A 19,698-nucleotide genomic window follows, 5' to 3' on the forward strand; every position below is an offset into this window, starting at 1 on the left:
TGGACAAGGCCCTCACTGACACCTTACTTCCTCCCCAACGGGAAAGAGATTCTGACGGTGACCTACAGAGCATTCTTCCTTAAGCTAAATTTAGGTCTGGCCCCACTGGTTCTAGCTCTTCCCCTTGGAACTATGCACAATAAATATTTGATTCTTCACCTTTTTGAAGCCAGCCCTTCAAAGCCGAATTGAGGAGTCACTTGGTAGAGAGGCACAGTTCAGCTTCAGGAAAAGGCCTGGTGGCATCTGGCCATTGATGGGGGGTAAATAGAATATGTTCAGCCCAGGTTGTTATCATCCTTATCTTTCCACTCATCTTAATATGTCAGCTGTGCTGATTTAGTGTCTGCATACTTGAAGTTTGATGTAGTGAACTCCATCTGAAAAAGCCTTGTCATCCTCCTATTATCAACCGAATTCAAAAACACAAAACCATATTCCGTGTACTGAAAACCACATCTTCCTCATAGTGTATAAATTATTTAACTGATTCTTTAGGTCTGTGATAGAAGGAAGAGTCCAAACAGGAGACTTCAACAGACTTTTTGAACATATGTAATTTGAGCTTTTATACTTGATGCCATATTTTTGAAATAGTATTCAATGCTTGCTTTTGTTTGTTTTGCTGCTTGCTTGCGAAAGTATCACTTGTTCCTGAGGAGACTTAGAAAATAACTTTAAAACCGCAAAGGAAGAAAAAAAACATTTCCTACAATCCCACCTACTAAAAATAACTTCAGTTAACATACAGTTTAATATATCTTTTTTCTATAAACATACACATATAACTTAAAATACAATATTATGAGCATATAGCAGATGCTTAAACTTTTATAAGTAGGTTTTATAACTTACTGTTTTTCTTTTAAAATTTTATCAGGAGCATTTTCCGATATGACAGGCTAATTCAAGCCTAAAGCTATGCAGTGACACAATTGTACAGTTCTGTCAAAAGCAGTCGATTTGGGAGGAAAGAAATTGGAGTGGTCTATTTGGAGTTATGTAGGCCAAACAACGGGCTGATTTGTTCACTGTCTGCTAATACCAAATTAAATTTGAAAACCAATCGGCATGCTGGTGATATGTGATCAGAGTCAGGGTTTAGAATTTTTTTTTTAATTTTTAATTTATTTTTGGCTGCATTGGGTCTCCGCTGCTGCGCGTGGGCTCCCTCCAGTTGCGGTGAGCGGGGGCTGCTCTTCGTTGCGTTGCGTGGGCTTCTCATTGCGGTGGCTTCTCTTGTTGCGGAGCATGGGCTCTAGGCACACGGGCTCAGTAGTTGTGGCTTGCAGGCCCTAGAGCGCAGGCTCAGTAGTTGTGGCACACCGGCCTAGTTGCTCCGCGGCATGTGGGATCTTCCCGGACCAGGGATCGAACCCGTGTGCCCTGTGTTGGCAGGCGGTTTCCCAACCACTGTGCCACCAGGGAAGCCCCAGGGCTTAAAATTTTAAGTCCTATACTGTTTTAATAAACACTGGGCTATTGTGGATCCTTTTTTATACTTTTCAGTTAAGACTAGGGGTTTTGATTTTAAAGGGTTCAGTTCAGAAGGGAAGATTCTTATCTTCTTTAATGAGTTGCAAAAACATGCCACATAACATCCTGAGGCTATTGAAATTAAAGTTTCTAGGCCTGAAAGGGTCAAAAAAAAACCAGGAGTATTTTGATTTAGCTGAGATTTTTTTGTTTGATGTTGCCGGGAGTTACACATTTTATAACTAAGTGCCCTTTCTTTCCCTCCTAAGCTTTTCATCTTCAAAGATTCAGCAGTATGTAATTATTCCAGTACTAATTTTTCTGTCTGCCAGTAAAGAACTGTTCATTTAAAAATATATTTTAAAAGGACCTGAATCCATTGTGAGTTTAGTGACCGTACTTTAACCGTATAACTGCAGGTGACAAATCTGTATTCAGAGAAGTCCTGTGACTGATAAGACAGAAACCAGTGACACAGGTCCCATGAATATTGTTATTCATTCCCCCCCCCCCTGTCTGTCTCTCTGTCTGTCTCTCTCTGTCTCTCTGTCTCACACACACACACACACACACACACACACACACACAGAGTACAGAGTGCATTTCAAACTCATCCCTGGAATATTTTCTAAGCCTGCATTCACAAGCACCCTTCAAAGAGTTAGATGTGTTGGTTTCATTTAGTGAAGGTGAGAAGCGAATTAACATTTGTAGAGCCCATCCATATTCCAAAATCTGCTGAGCTTTGTTGGCTTTTATTTTGTTTTTGTTTTGGGGGTTTTTAACTAACTTTACATTGTTCTTCAGATTTGACTAAAAGATGGGTAAGATGCAAGTGGTCTACAATAGACCATTGGCAGTACATTAATTTGTGAGTTCTAGTGATCCTTAGGGTGACCATAAAGTAAACAAAAACAAAAGTAAAACTCAAAATTTCTGGACACTAATTTCTGTATTCGTGTTTTATTCTGTCAGATTCTATGAAAAATAGAAAATTGAAACATGTGACAGATACATTCTCTAATCTTGATACTGAGCATCAAGTTCTTCTTTCCTCCCTATCCTTTCCTGCATTCTTTTTTTTTTTTTTTTTGCGGTACGCGGGCCTCTCACTGTTGTGGCCTCTCCCGTTGCGGAGCGCAGGCTCAGCGGCCATAGCTCACGGGCCTAGCCACTCTGCGGCATGTGGGATCTTCCCGGACCGGGGCACGAACCCGTGTCCCTTGCATCGGCAGGCGGACTCTCAACCACTGCGCCACCAGGGAAGCCCTCCTGCATTCTTAATGTAGATTTCTTCAATAAAATGAGAGGTGACAATAAACTGCTTTCCTCAATGTCTCTAAGGTAATTCACTAAAACTTTTGCGCTTATTTGCTAAGTGCACACTCCCAACCTATAGTTACAGATTGTCATTTTGACCTCATGCTGCCATGAAATGAGGAATCCGTATTTGTCATTATATATTTTGGACTAATTTTTACCCAGGATACTACAGCCAGTGTATCCAGGTTTGCAGAGTCTGAGTCGTTCATGAAATGCCTTTATAATGTTGGGTACTTACTCAAAACATCTCTAGACCTCATTTTGTGGAAGTTAGCTTGGTGTTTTAGCACACAGGTCTGGTCCCATGTATACCTGGCTTTGAATCTGAACCCTTCTCTTATGTCATTTTGGGCAAGTTTCTTTGCTTCTCTACTCACATTTTTTAAGTGGAAACATAGTACATAAATTATTTGATGGTTATGAGGATTAAGTGAAATAATGCATATGAAGCACATGGTGCTGATTAAAATATTAGTTCCTATTCTTATGACATCATTCCAGATCAGTTTATGAGCAAGAAGGTGAGCTCATTACTTCATAGCCATAATTTATTTTGATCTTACAGTGATATTCCCCAACTTATCAGCCACTTTAATTATGAGAATTGTATTTAAATGACTTCTGACTATGTTTGAAAAGCAAATTTACTCTTAGTGGTAACTATTTTCTTACATTAAAAAATATAGAAAACAAAATGTTGTGAAGTTTAATGGACTCGACATAGGCATTTTGAGGAATGACTCAAATACACTCTTCAAGTCCAAGCATCTTTAAGAAAGAAATAATTGTGATATTCAGGAGGCAGGAAGTAGATGTCTCCTTTAGTGAATTAAATCCTGCAGACGTTCACTAAGCATCTGTGTTTTGGCCAGATCCCCAACTTCCTACAGCAGCATGCAAAATCCTGGAAGGTGGAGTCCAGGTCTTCTTCAGCCTTTCATCCCCAGCTTTTGGATATGGAGAAGAGAACTAAGGACTTGATTTAAAGGTATTTTTCTATTCGGACAGAAAGAGAAAGCACCAGCAGTTACTTAGAGATTTGATGGGGTGATAAAGGAAACTGGAACAAAGGAGCAATGTCTCTGACCTACTGTCAGCAGAGCCTACCTTCCAGGGGTGCACCCGGCAGTGGTGATGAACTTCAAAGTTTATTGTAACAGCGGCTTAAATCTTGGGTGGGCCGGCCATGTGAGAAGTGTGGGATACGTTTGACGGACTGGCTTAAAGGAGGAATGAACTCATAGAGTTGGCATCATTTGAACCATGCATCAAGCTAACCACTTTCTATCAACCCAGAAAGTTTTACTGAGCATGTACTAATTGCCCAGCACTGTACATGACCCTATGAGAGATAGAAAAGAAGTATAACTCATGGCCATCACCTTCAGCAGTGCACAGTTTTTTGCCTTTATTATCTTCTCTATCAGGGAACTGTACTTTCTCCCCACTAACAGGCTGTTTGTCAAGTGCGATGAGGATATTTCTAGCCCACTCACTCGCAGTTGAAATGACTTTTCTCTGAAGGTCCCTATCCTTTCACTCAGTTGTCCTTAACTTCCCTGCTTCACAGCTGCAAAATACCCCTGAGAGGGCTTCCTTGGTGGCGCAGTGGTTGAGGGTCCGCCTGCCGATGCAGGGGACACGGGTTCGTGCCCCGGTCCGGGAAGATCCCACATGCCACGGAGCGGCTGGGCCCGTGAGCCATGGCCGCTGAGCCTGCGCGTCCGGAGCCTGTGCTCCACAACGGGAGAGGCCAGAACAGTGAGAGGCCCGCGTACCGCAAAAAAAAAAAAACCCTGAGACTTCAATGACCTCCCATAGGGAGCAACTAAACTAACTAATAGGGAAGTTGAAAAGTGGGAATGGGAGAAAACATACCACACGTACCATACGTTAATCTGCAGGTGTTTTATAATCCAACTCTCTTTGACTTTAGATATTCCATCTGTGCTTTACAATCTAATATAATGCTTATAAACATAAAATTAATACTATAAAGTTAATGAACATTAACAGTCAAGGGAATGCTAAGCACGTGGAGAAATCTGAGTTCGATTGAGCTGTGCCACCATTAAAGAACATTAAAAGCACTTGGGTTGCTTTCCATGGAGTAGCTGTAATTGAAATACTGCTTCCAATCTGTAGTACTTTTTAGTCCCCAAGTGAAAATAAACATGGCACAAGGAAAAATAAGATCACTATCATAGCAAAAGAAATTAGAGTGGTTATTTGTATATTAATTGAATACCAGATGGAAAAGCAAAACAAGCAATAGCCTGCCAGGCTCCACAGGAAAATATCTTCTAAATATTTTAGAAGAAAATTTAAAACAACGTGTGGTGGTGAGGTATATGAATAATATATTTTCTGCTACCCTGAGCTTGATAGTGACCAAAATAGACCATGAATTATACCACTAGGAGATGTGAAGTTAGAAATTGTAGAGAAGTCCACCAGCAGTTTAATTGGGAGTGGCCTTTACAGGTAAAAAAATACATACTAAGTTTTTGGGTAAGTGTTGTTAGTTTAATTATCTGGGAAGAGAGTGTGTATGTGTGTGCATGCTTGTTAACTTCTATTGTCTTTCTAGCCATGGGTAAAGGCCATACACTGTGGCCTCAGTGGCCCTGGGTGAAGATCAGTGCAGTTCCAGTGGCTCAGAAGCCTGTGGGTAGATTTGCCCTTGGCTGGCGTGGTGGGGGACTTCAGGGTGCTTCCTGTGAGCTGTCTGTATTAACGCCACTCACATTTGAAGCCTATGAAATGCAAGGTGTGTAACAACTCACAATTTAGCAGCTATCATGAACATTGCTTGAATCAGCTGGGTGCTAGAAAATGTGTCCAAATACATGAAAGCATTTGTTCCCTTGTTCATTTCCATAGGGAACAATTCTTTTCTGATTTCCTCATGTATTATTGTCTAAAATGTAAAAACATTTCTGTATAATGAAGAACACTCCAGAATGTGTTATGTCCCTACAGATGTCTTACTTATTTTAAAATGGACCTTCGAATGTCCAAGTTGACTTATATTTATTCTTTGTTAAATGCAGTTATTCATCAGACTCTCAACTTGAACACATGCTATGTGTCAGGTGTGGTTGGGCACGAAGATGGATAAAGGTCTCTTCTCTGCCTTGATGGAGCTCCTGGCTGAGAGGGACCTTCATCAATCACTGTGTTACAGTAGGGTAGGAGCAGTAATACAGGTATGGAAGATGTGCTATGGGGCCATAGGTGAGAGAACATTTAACTCTGCCTGAGAAGGTCAGGGAAAGCCTCAGGGAATGACCTTGAAGGCCAAGTAAGAATTCTCTTGGGAAAGAGAAAATTTCTTTCAAAAGAGAGAAACTAGTTGGTACATTCTTTTGCATAGTATATGTTCATCCTTCGGACCTTGTCTTGCCTAGTTGTGTGCTGGAAATCCATCCCTTACCTGAGGCTTCCAAGCTGGACTAGTTTTTCTCCTAGGCTACCTTTTAACCATTAGTCATAGCTCTCGTCACTGTTTTAATTATTTGCTTTTCCATACCCCTTCTAGATATTACTGTTTGAGTGTCAAAACTCATCATTGTGGAATCCCTAGCCCGATGTCTGGCATATAGCAGGCACTCACAGAATATTAAATAAAATAATGAATGTCTGGGATAATCTAACATGACATCAATGTAGGGGACACGGTAGTCTGAGCCAGGTTGCAGTGGGTCTTAAGGGTGCTTCTAAGTGAGGTTACAGATGTCATCACGTGCCGGGCAGCAGGGATTCAGTGACTGCTTTGAGCAGTGGAATGACATGGTGCGTCTGGTGGCAGGTGGGGTGTGGATTGTATGGGAGTGACTGGCAGCTGGGAGACGTGTCCCTGATCTGCTTCCCGGAGTGGAACAGATGAGGTGGGTAGAGATTGGAGTGCACCACCCTGCAGCCTGGTTATGGCCTGGGGGGTGGGAGTGGTGGGGGCAGTAGGGGACGAATTCTGAAGAGTGACATCCTATGGGATTTCCAAGTTAGTCACCAAGCTGGCATCTGAATCTAGGTTCCCGGGCTCCAGAGCGTGGAGTGGAGCATAGGAAGGCCAGGAACAGGAGAGGACCTGAAAGAATTCACTGGGCTGAGCAGCGTGCAGTCCCCATGGATATTTAATGGATGCCGCCGGCCATTAAGGGTGGTGGAAGATGGGTGGGTAGAGAGAAAAGGGAGGACTCAGAAAAGACTTTGGTTTGGGTAACCTGGTGAGTGCTGTTGACTGAGCACGTTACAGAGGGAAGGGGGAGAAGCAGCAGCTTTCAGTGCAGCAATCGGAACGTATAGCTGCGTGGGTGGGTTGGAACAGGTGGCAGGTAATAGATGGATTTTGTTGAGTTCCAGTTGGGGCACTTAGAGGAAAGTCAAGATTTTGCATTGTGTTTTAAAGCTATCCGTGAGAATCATTTTATTTTACTTGTAAAAGTAACTTTTTATGAGCAGGAACGCCTTATTTGTGTTCCTAGTTGTAAGAGAGTTTGTTCAAACATTTTATACCAATTTAGTTAATTAGAACCGGACCAGGGAGGTCTGAGCCATTGGTGTAAGAATTTTCAGGTTGGTAAGTAAGATCAGCATCCTAGGGCAAATGGTTTAAATATTTCAGTAAACTTTTCTCTACAATAAATATTTTCTATATAATTTCCTGGCAGTCATAGTCTCAAGATTATAAATCAGCAGAACTTGGAACCACCTACACAAACTGTTCAGTTTAAGAAGAAAGAAAATAGATTGAAACCTAATCTTATAATGATAAGTTATAGAGTAGGTATAACTTTAAGATACATTTTATGGTAACTGGTAAATATTCTCAAATCTTCTCTCTTATCTGTGCAAAGAAAGGTTAATTGTTAAGCCAGTGCTTTGCGTTTTCAAAGTTATGTGCATCAACAGCTTTGTAAACTTTCTCTTAATGTTTTTGCCAAAATAATTATGGCCTATGGATTTGAATTGGATTTTTTACTGTTTTGATCATTAGCTAGTCAAAGATATTTGGGGCCTCTCGTACTCTCCCCTTATGGAATGAAATATTCTGTTATTCTATTTCTTTTTTCTTGTGGTGTTTTTTTGTTTGTTTTGTTTTGTTTTTTCCTTGGCTTAAAATAGGAGTACTCGTTCTTGTGCCAAAGAGTATGAAAAGTCCCAGGAAAAATTTGGCATTTTTTCCTAGAGTATACATTTTACTTGAGGAACTTGTCAGTTGCAAAATGGGGGAGGCTAATGAATTTAACACATTTTTGTGTTAAAATAAATATGCTATATTATGCTAGAATAAAAAACCATGAGAATTTATACATATTAAAAAAGAACAACACGCAAAACTTCAAAAAGCTATTGAGCTGGCTGCCAGCATTTTCAACTCCTCACTCCATCTCTGCATGAGGTTTCATACTTTCTAAAGCTGGTCTTGCAGATGGGGGCATTTATACCCATCATTCTGGGTGCTGTTTTAAACAGACTTCAAGAAGATGTCATAACAGAATCGAGAGCCCAGAAATAAACCCATGCATATATGGTCAGCTAATATTTGACAAAGGAGCCAAGAATACTCAATGGAGAAAAGACAGCCTCTTCAATAAATGATGATGGGAAAATTGGATATTCATATGCAAAAGAATGAAACTAGACCCCTATCTTACACCACTCACAAAAACTAACTCAAAATGGATTAAACACTTAAATGTAAGACCTGAAACCGTAAAACTCCTAGAAGAAAACCTATAGAAACAGCTTATTGACATGGGTCTTGGCAATGACTTTTTGGGTATAATATCTAAAGCACAAGCAGCAAAATAAAAATAAACAAGTAGAACTATATCAAAGTAAAAAGCTTCTGCGTCACAGAAGAAACAATCAAAAAATGAAATGGCATCCTATGGAATGGGAGAAAATATTTGCAAACCACGCTCATAAGGAGTTAATATCCAAAATATATGACACTCATTCAATTCAATACTAAAACCCACAAATAATCCAATTGAAAAATGGGCAAAGACCTGAATAGACAATTTCCAATGAAGATATTCAAGTGTCCAACAGGTACATGAAAAGGTGTTCAACATCACTAATCATCAAGAAAATGCAAATCAAAATGACAGTGAGATATCACCTCACACCTGTGAGAATCGCTATCATCAAAAAGACAAGAGGTAGGGGCTTCCCTGGTGGCGCAGTGGTTGAGAGTCCGCCTGCCGATGCAGGGGACACGGGTTCGTGCCCCGGTCCGGGAAGATCCCACATGCCGCGGAGCGGCTGGGCCCGTGAGCCATGGCCGCTGAGCCTACGTGTCCGGAGCCTGTGCTCTGCAACGGGAGAGGCCACAACAGTGAGAGGCCCGCGTACCGCAAAAAAAAAAAGACAAGAGGTAACAAATATTGGTGGAGAAAAGGGAACCCTTGTGCTTTGTTGGTAGGAATGTAAGTTAGTAGAGCCACCATGGGAGTTCCTTAAAAAAAAAAAAAAAGTAGAACCATGTAATCCAGCAATTCCACTTTTGGGTGAATAGCCGAAGGAAACAAAAATCACTATCCTGAAGAGATATCTGCTCCCCTGTGTTCACTGCAGCGTTATTTACAACAGCCAAGACGTGGGAACAACCTAAGTTTTCATCGACAGATGTATGGATAAAGAAGATGTGGTGTATATATACAATGGAATATTATTCAACCTCAAGGAAAGAAGAAAATCCTGCCATTTGCAACAACATAGATGGACCTTGAGAGCATTATGCTAAGTGAAAAAAGTCAGGCAGAGAAAGACAAATACTATATGATGTCACTTATATGTGGAATCTAAAAAAAAAACAAATTCATAGAAGCAGGGATCAAACCGGTGATTGCCAGAGGTGGTGCTCATTCGGGGGTTGCGGTGGGCAGGATTGTGGGGGAATGAGTAAAGGTGGCCAAAAGGGACAAACTTCCAGTTATAGGTTCTGAGATGTAGTGTAAAGCATGATGAGTATGATTAAAATACTGTATTATTTTTTTGAAAATTGCTAACAGTGAATCTTAAAAGTTCTCATTACAAGGAAAACAAATCTGTGACTATGTGAGGTAATGGATGTTAACAAAACTTGTGGTAATCATTTTGCAATGTATGCATTTATCAAATCATTTTGTTATATACCTTAAACTTATACAATTTTTATATCAATTATATCTCATTAAAACTAGAAATAAAGATGTCAAACAGCCCAAAGTAGTGCTTTTTACTATGCTCATCACCCCTCACCCCTATCACACCCTCCTCATAGGATCTGAGCACCTAGAAAATGACTGTTTATTTCACCACATAACAATTATTTCATGTTTCTCCGAAGTGTGAGTGCCCTGAGAACAGACTTTTTTCCCTAATTATTTCTATATCCACAGCTCCTAGCTCCTGTCACAGAGTATTTGATGTATGTGTTGAAGGAATGAACGCATGAATGAGTTTTAGGAACTCTCCAGGACAGACCATAATTCATAGAGTCATACACATAGCACTCTGACAGTGACCCTGGGGTTACCCTCATGTTTAGTCTGGGGTGGAACTTATCATTACCATGAGGTGATACACTAGGCTTCGGAGTTACAAGAGAACAGTTCTTGTCATGGGGCAGGAACAAGGAGAGCCTCCTGGAAAATCAAATCTTCAATAACTGAAGGAACTAGATTTGTTTCATTAAAGGAGTGTATGAACTATTTACTCACTGGAAGGAGAGACCCGGTCCATGATCATCCACCCTCTGGCAGCTAAGACAAAGGGCAGCAAAATAATACAATGAAAATAATGTGCTTCAAAGGCTCTATCTACTGACCACAACTGAATTAACCTCCTGCACGTGTGTCATTATTCCAGTAACTCGTTATGACCAAAGAGATTGCATCATTCAGATCATAAGAATATTAGTTCATCTTTGCCACAGCTCATTTTACCCAGCATCCAGACATGGTCTGAAAATTAGTGTATTTTTTTTTAACTGGTGAAGAATGAATTGACATTGAAAATAAAGTGAGTTTTGCACATGGAAGATCAACCTAACCTGCCACCTACGGAGCAGGTGACTATGTCTAAGCTTGAAAGAGGAGAGGATTCATCCATTCAACAAACACTGGAATGCTATGTATGTGCCAAGCATTGTTCCAAGCAAAAAAAAAAAAAAAAAAAAATGCAAAATGAAACGTGAGTCACATACAAAATATCAAAATATTTGCTTTCCAATAACATGTCTATTTAAGAAATTCAAAGTCTGAACAACTTTATACTTTGTCATTTGCTCCTTTATGATAGATATTATATGGTAGGTGTTCAGTAAGTGATGTGGTAGCCTATACCTCCCTGAAGAGTGAAGGGGAACTATCTATTCTGTACTTGTCTGATGAAAGATCTGAGGCATCAGTGCAGTAATAGAACAGTAACTTCACATTCCTACTGCAAACTTAAGTTTCAGGCAATGTGAGGATGGACCATGGGCTTGGTATGCCCTTGTTAGTACCCTATTTCTACCACTTACCACTGGTGTGACCCTTGGGCAATATACTTAAGCTCTGTGTGACTTAGTGTCCTCATTAGTAAGCAGAAGTAATCTGTTTATTATCCCACCTACCTTCCTACAATCGTTATGATGAAGTGAGATGATCTGTATACAATGTTTAGAGCAGTATTTGGCACCCGGGTTATAAAGGCAAACTATCGTTTGCCTGTAATCATAGTAGACACCAGAAACATAAGACTAAATAGATTTTTTTAAAATACCTTTCTTGGAAGTGGATTTATAAAAACAAACAAATAGACAATATTTGGGGATGGGAAGTTAAGTCCAGAATGGATGATCAAAGAGCTAAAATCCACATACATTATTGGGCATTCATCATGTCCTCAGAACTGTGCTAGATGCTAAGGAGGATAGAACTGGCCCCAAAGCTCATTTCTGTCCTGCAGAAATTTACATTTTATTTAGGGCATCAAGGCTATAACAGTTGGAAATAATTAAATAGTAAAAACTGTTTAAGGCCATGATAAAAGAAATGTCACAATATAGTATTATATTAAAATAAATAATTAAAATATATTCGTATTTTAGGACTTCCCTGGTGGCGCAGTGGTTAAGAATCCGCCTGGCAATGCAGGGGACACGGATTAGAGCCCTGGTCCGGGAAGATCCCACATGCCATGGAGCAACTAAGCCCGTGTGCCACAACCACTGAGCCTGTGCTCTAGAGCCCGGGAGCCACAACTACTGAGCCCATGTGCCACAACTACTAAGCCCGTGTGCCTAGAGCCCATGCTCCGCAACAAGAGAAGCCACCGCCATGAGAAGCCCCCACACCACAACAAAGAGTAGCCCCGGCTCGCCGCAACTAGAGAAAGCCCTTGTGCAGCAACAAAGACCCAACACAGCCAAAAATAAAACTAGATAAATTTATTTAAAAAAAAAAAGAATTTAGGTTTTCTCCCCTGTGGTACAATAAGGCAATGGCTCTGGCTGATTCATAAGCAGCTCGTTTTAGGGGAAACTGTGTGTTCAATGGAATATTCCTGATGTGACAGGAAAGATTTAGTCTTTATTGGACTCACTAGCCTTGAAATGCCCTTGTTATTGACCAAATGAGAAAACGTTTGCTTCCAGACTGCAGATGCTAATGGTCCTTCACTATATTTATTTCCCACTTCTCTAACATATGTTGGAAGTTTTGAAGCCAGTAAGAACACTAGTGTACAATGTATTTACAATCCAGAATTCTTAAACTAAAAGGATATAACTGCTGAATAACTATAGAAGGTAGCTTACAAGATGTTAGTCATGAACTGAATTATGCCTCCCCCTCAGTTCATATGTTGAACCCCCAGTGTGACCATATCTGGAGATAGAGTCTTTATGAGGTGATTAAATTTAACTGAGATCATAAGGGTGGAGCCCTAATCTCGTAGGATTGGTGGCTTTATAAGAGGAAGATCTCTCTCTCTCCCTCTCTCTCTCTCCCCGCCCCCTCCTCCCCCTCTTCCACTCTCCCCCTCTCCCTCCCTCTCTCTGCCTCTCCTTGCCATGTGAGGACAAAGCAAGAAGGCAGAAGGCGGCCATCTGCAAGCCAAGAAGAGAGAGCCTTCACTAGAAACTCACTATGGTGGTGCTCTGATCTTGTATTTCCAGCCTCCAGAACTGTGATTAATAAATGTCTGTTGCTTAAGCCACCCAAGCTATGATATTTCATTACGGCAGCCTTAACTGGCTAATACAGTGTTAAACAAAATTACTTCTGACCTGCACTATTTTCTCTCATTTTCATTTTTTGATACATTCTTTTGTCTAGTAACAAGGCCTCTCAGTTGAGAGAATGGACAGTGGTATGAGAACTTTTCTGGTTTGGTTTTATTCCAGACTTAATGAAGGCAAGAAGCTACATTTCAATTGACCTCTAGAATGTTATTTGCAGTACAATTTCTAGGCTGCATAAACCTGTATTCACTGGTGGAACCTGATTCTTGTTTCTGGCAACATTTGCAAAATTGCTCCAGGTGCCGGGTGAGTTCTTTCATCCAAGGAGAAGAGGAATTTCACAGGTTTCATTTTACATGTGAAACTTAATTCATGCCTCTAAAAACTATAAAATATGGAGACTAAAGATAGTCCGTCAAGGGTATGAAATGTGAATGAACAGCAGCAGAAACCAAATTTGTAAAAGAAGAGAAAATGGGCTGAACCAGAAGCCTTCAGCTTATTTAAATTCTCTGTATTACATTCCCAGACATCTGCCTGGACAACAGAATGAAATTCATGATTATGGAAGTGGGAGGGATGCGAGTGTGGGGCATGCTCTTCTGTGTGCTTTCAGCGCGGAGTTGTCACAGGTTTAATTGACCTTTTCTCTGACTGTGGACTGTCACAGCACTGTCAGAGGAGTGACTTCTGATGGGAAGCCACAGGAACTTTTGTGGAGGAGGGGCAGGGCTCTGTCAAAAGATCAACAGCCCTGAGGCTGCAGGCCTTGCCCACCCTCACCTTTAACACATTTCAATTAACTTCATTACACACAATTTGATGGACACAGGGTGACTTTTCAAGTTTGGATTTAGGTTGTTTCTGAAATTTACAACAGGTCGATAGTGTTGTTATTTCCAACCTTGAAAAGCAGAGCAGAGCAAAGTGACTGCAACAGGGCTCTGGCTCCCAGCCCAGGGAGGTGTTCCTGATGGAGGGTTTTAGGTTAAGGTCAATCAGGATGTGACAAAAGGTGGGTGTTTTTCCAGTTATGAAATTTAGTCCATCAACGAAGCTCCCCTTGTACCATGAGATTGGAACAATCCCTTACACTGAGGTTGTATCGAATTCTGGGCCCTTATTTAGTGTTAAATCATCATCTGAGGGGCTTGTATCTGATACAGGTGGTCCTTTACAGGTAGTCTTTTATTAGTGTTTAAGTTTATCTTTCCCACCTGACTTTCAGTAGAGGCCATTCAGGAACCCATTCTGAGGTCTGGGTTTCCCTAGTTTCATCATCATGACACGGGCACAGGTCTCGCTGCTGTGCCCGTGAAGTGTGAGGCTGTGCAAAGCTTGGTGGCCCTTTATAGCCCTTCATCACCTCCCCTCTGCGCCTAGGCACACAGGAACTATTCCCCTGCTCCACGGGCTTGTGCAGGCCTGTGTGCCAAGGGTATTTGTACTCAGAGTTCTTGCTGCTTCTCTGTTTCTACATTGAATGGCATTGGTCCCCTGTGAATACAGATCACCCCAAGCCAACCCAGTATGTCTTCTCACTCCGCCTTATCTCTGGATTTACAGTTCGTAACCCCACTCCTAGTTATCATCCCCAGCTCCCCAGGATGCCTATTCATTACGTGCTTCCTCTCTGACTATCCCTTCCCAGCAGTTCTGCCAAACAACCAGTCTTAATACCCATGGTTTTTCTATTTGCTGAATCTTTTCAGGGTCGAGTCCCCTTTGTCAGGCAAAGGCTTTTCCTCTATATTTTGTAAAAGCGCCCTTCCCTACAGCATAGACGCCTCATGATTTAGCTGATAAATTATTGTCTTGCTTCATTATCCTGCTTTATGTTCATCCTTTCAAACAGATAACTCTGATGCCACCTACCATAGTAACTGCAATCAATTTTCCAAGTTCCCTCTAAAATGCCACTCCATTTTCTGGGAAAAGAACAAAACAAGGGCTGGGCCTCAGCACAATTGTGACATGGATCCCACTCATCTTTGGTATTCATAATCTGTCTCCTGTACTCTCTCCCTCTCCATTAAACTTCCCAAGTGCTCATTATGACCCAGGTCCCTCTCCTCTTGTGGTTCCTCTCCTCTTCTCACCAGTGGGTCAGTAGACAGGGAAATGCCTCCTTTATCCAGAGCCCTTGGGTAGTGATGTGCTTCACATAAACATAAATTTTCCAGGCTATTGACGCTTACTTTAGGCGGAAAATTTCCTGTAATGGCTTTGAATAGAAAGTTTCTCAACCTCCTTTACATTGTTTCCTATCTTTGAAAACGTGAATTCAAATTCTTGTCTCTTTCTCATGTGGTATCTTGAATCAATAATCATTCATTCAACAAGCATATATAGAGCATCCATCATTATGTGAGGGGCTCAGAGATACAAAGATGAATGCAGTAGTAGTGCTCTTGCCATTGCAAGAGCTTAAGGTCAAATTAGGATGAGGATACTGAAGACAAATTGCTACAGCCCAGAGCAAAAGAGACTGTATGAGGGATGTGAACAGGGCATGGATAGGGCATAGAGGGGACACAGAGGAATAGCAGCAACTGACAAAACGGTTGATGAGGTGCCAGGATAGGCTTCTGAGAGGGCTAGTAATCTATTATTAAGGACTCTGCCCTCCTCAGAGGGTCCAGGCTGATCTGCATTTTGAGATCTCCTGTCTGGCTCTTAAGGGGGTTCCGTTTCTCCTACTGCAGCTAGACTGTCAGCTGTCAAGTCTTGCTCCTAGCAGACCCTTCCCCTGTTAATTTGCATTTCTAATCATCTGTGAGCTGGGAAGCCTTATAGCCAAGCCCCCTAAAACCAGGGCTCCCTTGGAGTAAATAGGCTCTCAGCAAGGCTCCTGGGGGCTCTGTCAGGATAATGGGCAAGAGGGTTGTTTGACTGCTTGTTTTGATTAGACTATTCTGATTGCTTTGTGCTTCTTTCCTGGTTCTGGTTGGCTTGGAGGTTTGGTAGATAAGCAACCTCTAAATAAAATGAGTCATTATGGATTCATGTCAGGAGGAGAAGGGTTTTTAATGTAAAGGAATTATTAATATCTCTCTATAATGGGCATCTACCATGTGCCAGATTCTTTACCTTTATTATTTCTTTAACCCTCACAGTAGCCCTGCAATATAAGTAAAATGATCCCCACTTTATGAAAAAAGAAACTAATACTCAGAGACTACACAATTCACTGCCCTTTGTGATGTTAGACAAATTTCCTGGTCTCCCTGTCCCTCATATCCTTCACCTGTAAAATGGGGACAGTACTACTGTGTATCTCTAAGAGTTGTGAGGGTTAAAGAGGTGAATAAGTATAATTATAACTAAAATGCCTGATATATAGTAGAATTCAGTGGTAGCTGCTGTTATTATTGCCATGTTGTTGTTACTAAAGTCATATAGGTATTGTACTTAGAAGCAGAACCAAATTCTAAAGTCCATCCCACAGCAGGTTCTCTGATACCAGGGAGAATTACTTTGTAGCAGTGATTTTGCTCAGCATGGCTCAAACTACATTTGGAGGCCGCCACGTGCTCTGTCTCTGAGCCACAGGAGGACAGGGACGGGGTTATACTCTTACCCTGGCTGTCCTTATCACTGACTCCCCGAGACCCGAGTCAAGGGCAATGAATTGTGACATTTTAAGAGATGGTTGTAAGCAATGACTTCATGCTACTTTTGAAGTCTGTCTCAAGGTCAAGTTTTGTTTTGAAAAAGCAGAAGAAGTACCAAAGCCTCGATCACCACAGCTTTTCCCCACTTAGGGAGAGGTTGTCCCAGAGATTTCTTATACTACTTTGGAACTTAAAGATACATCATTCCAAGCAGATTGTTTCTTTATGTTGGCCCATTTTATTAGAAAATAACCTCCCACCGTGATGTGCTAACTGATCACATTCATGACTGAGATTGATAGATTAAGAACAAACAGCATGTTTCCAGTCATCTCAAATTTCTCTCTTTAGAACTGACTGTTTACGGTATGGACAGGACTTGGAATAATCATTTGCATGGGTTTTACTTGGTTGTTCACTTTAATTTCTTGAAACTTAAAAAAGGAATGTTAGCATGAAATACGCCATTCCACAAGGAGAATGCTTTCTTCCATTATGTTGTTTTCCAATGTTAAAAAAAAAAAGAACTTGAAGAGTGTCTAGAAGTTCTTTGAAATGTAGTCATTTGAAATTTCAATAAAATCCTGATTTGTGATGGGAGAACAGTGATTACTTTTTCCTCTCTTTTCAAAAACTCCCGTAACAAAAATTAAAGGTCTCTCAATATAATATAAAATGATTCTCATCAAAGAGCACTTATTAGCTATAATAATTCTTACATGATTCTATGCAAAGATGTTACTGTGCATATAGCCCTTGACAAGTATTCATTAAATTGAATTACATCTTGTTACCCTGCCCTATCTATCTCTGCTTTCTAGAAACCTGGTATAAATTAAGGAAACTCTGACAAACATGACATGAATATCAACATTTACATTATGAATTTAACGTGGAGTGAGTGTGTTCCCACAGCCCTGAGTTGCAGAGATTCATGGAATTTGTCTTATTTAAGCATTCAGTAATATCACTCCCCCCCCACCTTTTTTTATAGTCTGTGAGGAATTCTAAGATGAAATGGGACTTAAAGCCATACCTGAATGAAGCAAGGAACGCCCCTTGGCAAACAGGATGAAAGGCAAGTGTTGGAGGTGAAGAAAGCTGGGCTGTCAATATAAATCAAAAAAAGCCCTTTGTATGTTTTATCCTTCTCACTACAAAAACTAATTTTATCTGGGGTGGGGCGGGGGGGTGAATCGGTATGTTATTTGGTGGGCAAGGACCAAAGTAATTTTCACAAGGATTCAGCCACCTGTGGAAAACAACTGACTACTCCTAAAGGTCCAGGGAAGTAGAATCTGACCTTTCTGATAGGCTAGTTTGATATGTGGCACACACTTTTTTTCTGGGTTATGGGACTGCTTGATGTTAGATGCTGGTAGACTTGGGAGGTAAGAGAATATAGGGCAGAGGAAGCAAAGAGGCGTTTTGCGTCAGAGAATGCCTTATGCTAAACTTTAGGAGTCCATTTCCCTGCAGCATCTGCTGCAGAAGGAAGGATGCTTCCGTGGAGGGAGATGCCGCCAAGAAAGGGGTGCCCCGGGCTGCCCCTCTGTCAGTCACTTCCTTGGCAGCTTGAGCCGTGATAGGGAACTGTGGAGGGGGGGGTGGCGGGAACGCCTCAAAGCCAGCCTAGAGGAAGAAACTTAAAGCAGGGTGTGTGTTTTTCAGTTTCCTGCTAATCACCTGCTTTGGTGAAGGCAAGCTGGGCTAGGGACCCAGTTCTGCAGATTTGTGATTCAGTGAGTAGAACTGTATCATTAGCGTAGCTGAGGAATGGTGCCTCTTGCACTAACTCGAAACATTAGTCAGCAAACACCAACAGCTTAGGAACATGAGTTGAAACTAGGTCCCTTTCACCTTAAATAACACGAGGCTGAGCAGGCAGAAACGTGGGGACCTCTGGACCAAAGGGACCGTTGCTGGAGACAGCAGAAGTGATCAGGTAAAGAAGAGCAAATGATGGACAGTCGGCTCCCTTTGTTAGTCGCTGACCTTCTCACTGCCTGATCTGTGTGACCGGATGACCTGGGTACACAGTGCTGCCCCCTAAGCCCCATCAGAACCCTGCCTTTGTAATGACTCATCAGAAAGATCACCCTCAGCCAAATTATTTAGAGTGCAAGGAACCACTTTTGTACAGGTGAGAAATTCCAAGGTATCCTACTGCCAACGGGGCAGCACGTTACAGGTTCAGGTCAGCACTGTTAGATGAAAGCGTGATTATTTTTAGCCCATTGTGCTTTTCTGTCCTTGAGCAATCATTCTGAGCTTGAGGGTGAAGGGAAAACAGACTTTCTGCCGGCACATTCTCCTGGGTGGCAGGCTCTAGCTGTCTTCCCAGTCCTTCTCCAGAACCTTAGGTTGGATGCTCACCTGGTCCTCATGTCCTCAAGTCACTAGATACAGTTTCTTTTCTAGGAACTGAGCTCAATCCAGCTTTGTAATCTATTCACTTCCAACTCCTACTTTAATCAACTCAGTACTCTTCCTTCTGCGCTCATTAGTCTCCTTTCATCATCCACTTCTTTTTTCTGATCCATTTCACTTTTGGCCCCCTGGTTTCATTTCCCTCCCAAAACCTTTCTTTGTAACCAATAAAAAAGAGTACACCCATGACACACATGACATTGGAGGGGTGGGGTCATCACAGTGACAGCAGGGCGGCGGGGGGAGGGGGGGTAAGAGAAATAAACAAGTTCTTGGTATTTGAGTGTTAAGCATTGTGAGAGAGATTTTGACAGAATCCAAGAACTATAAAACTGGAAGAGACATTTTTAACCACAGTCAAATATTTGACTTGTTATTTTGAACATCTCCTCCCTTTGAAACATAGGTCCAAACTTTCCAGCCTCTCTGGTACAGGAAGACTAACTAGTAAGGGGTTGGTTGGGTGTTGAGTGAGATAATCTGTAGTATCTATCACTGTTTTTGAAATAGAGGCGGCTAGGAATCACGTGGTCACTAATTGACCAATAGTTTCCCATGGCTTTGAAGGGAGATTTGATCAGGTGGGGACAAAACAGCATTGTCTGTTTCCAAAAAAGAGTGGCTTCCTGTGAAAGA

The 19,698-nt window shown here is 41.5% G+C and overlaps 1 long non-coding RNA gene across 1 annotated transcript in view; it reads left to right on the top strand.

Annotated features, from left to right (window-relative positions):
- The window catches only part of LOC111179216 (uncharacterized), a 163,094-nt gene extending 144,864 nt beyond the window's left edge, over positions 1–18,230 (top strand). Inside the window, exon 3 of the long non-coding RNA XR_016394291.1 lies at positions 1–18,230. This exon is cut by the window's left edge and continues 14,634 nt beyond it. This is a non-coding gene — a long non-coding RNA (uncharacterized LOC111179216).
- Positions 18,231–19,698: the final 1,468 nt, after the last annotated feature.

The sequence above is a fragment of the Delphinapterus leucas genome, chromosome 9 (assembly GCF_059928025.1).
Source record: "Delphinapterus leucas isolate spDelLeu-1000000601 "Yukka" chromosome 9, BTC_Dleu_Yukka2, whole genome shotgun sequence".
NCBI lineage: Eukaryota > Metazoa > Chordata > Mammalia > Artiodactyla > Monodontidae > Delphinapterus > Delphinapterus leucas.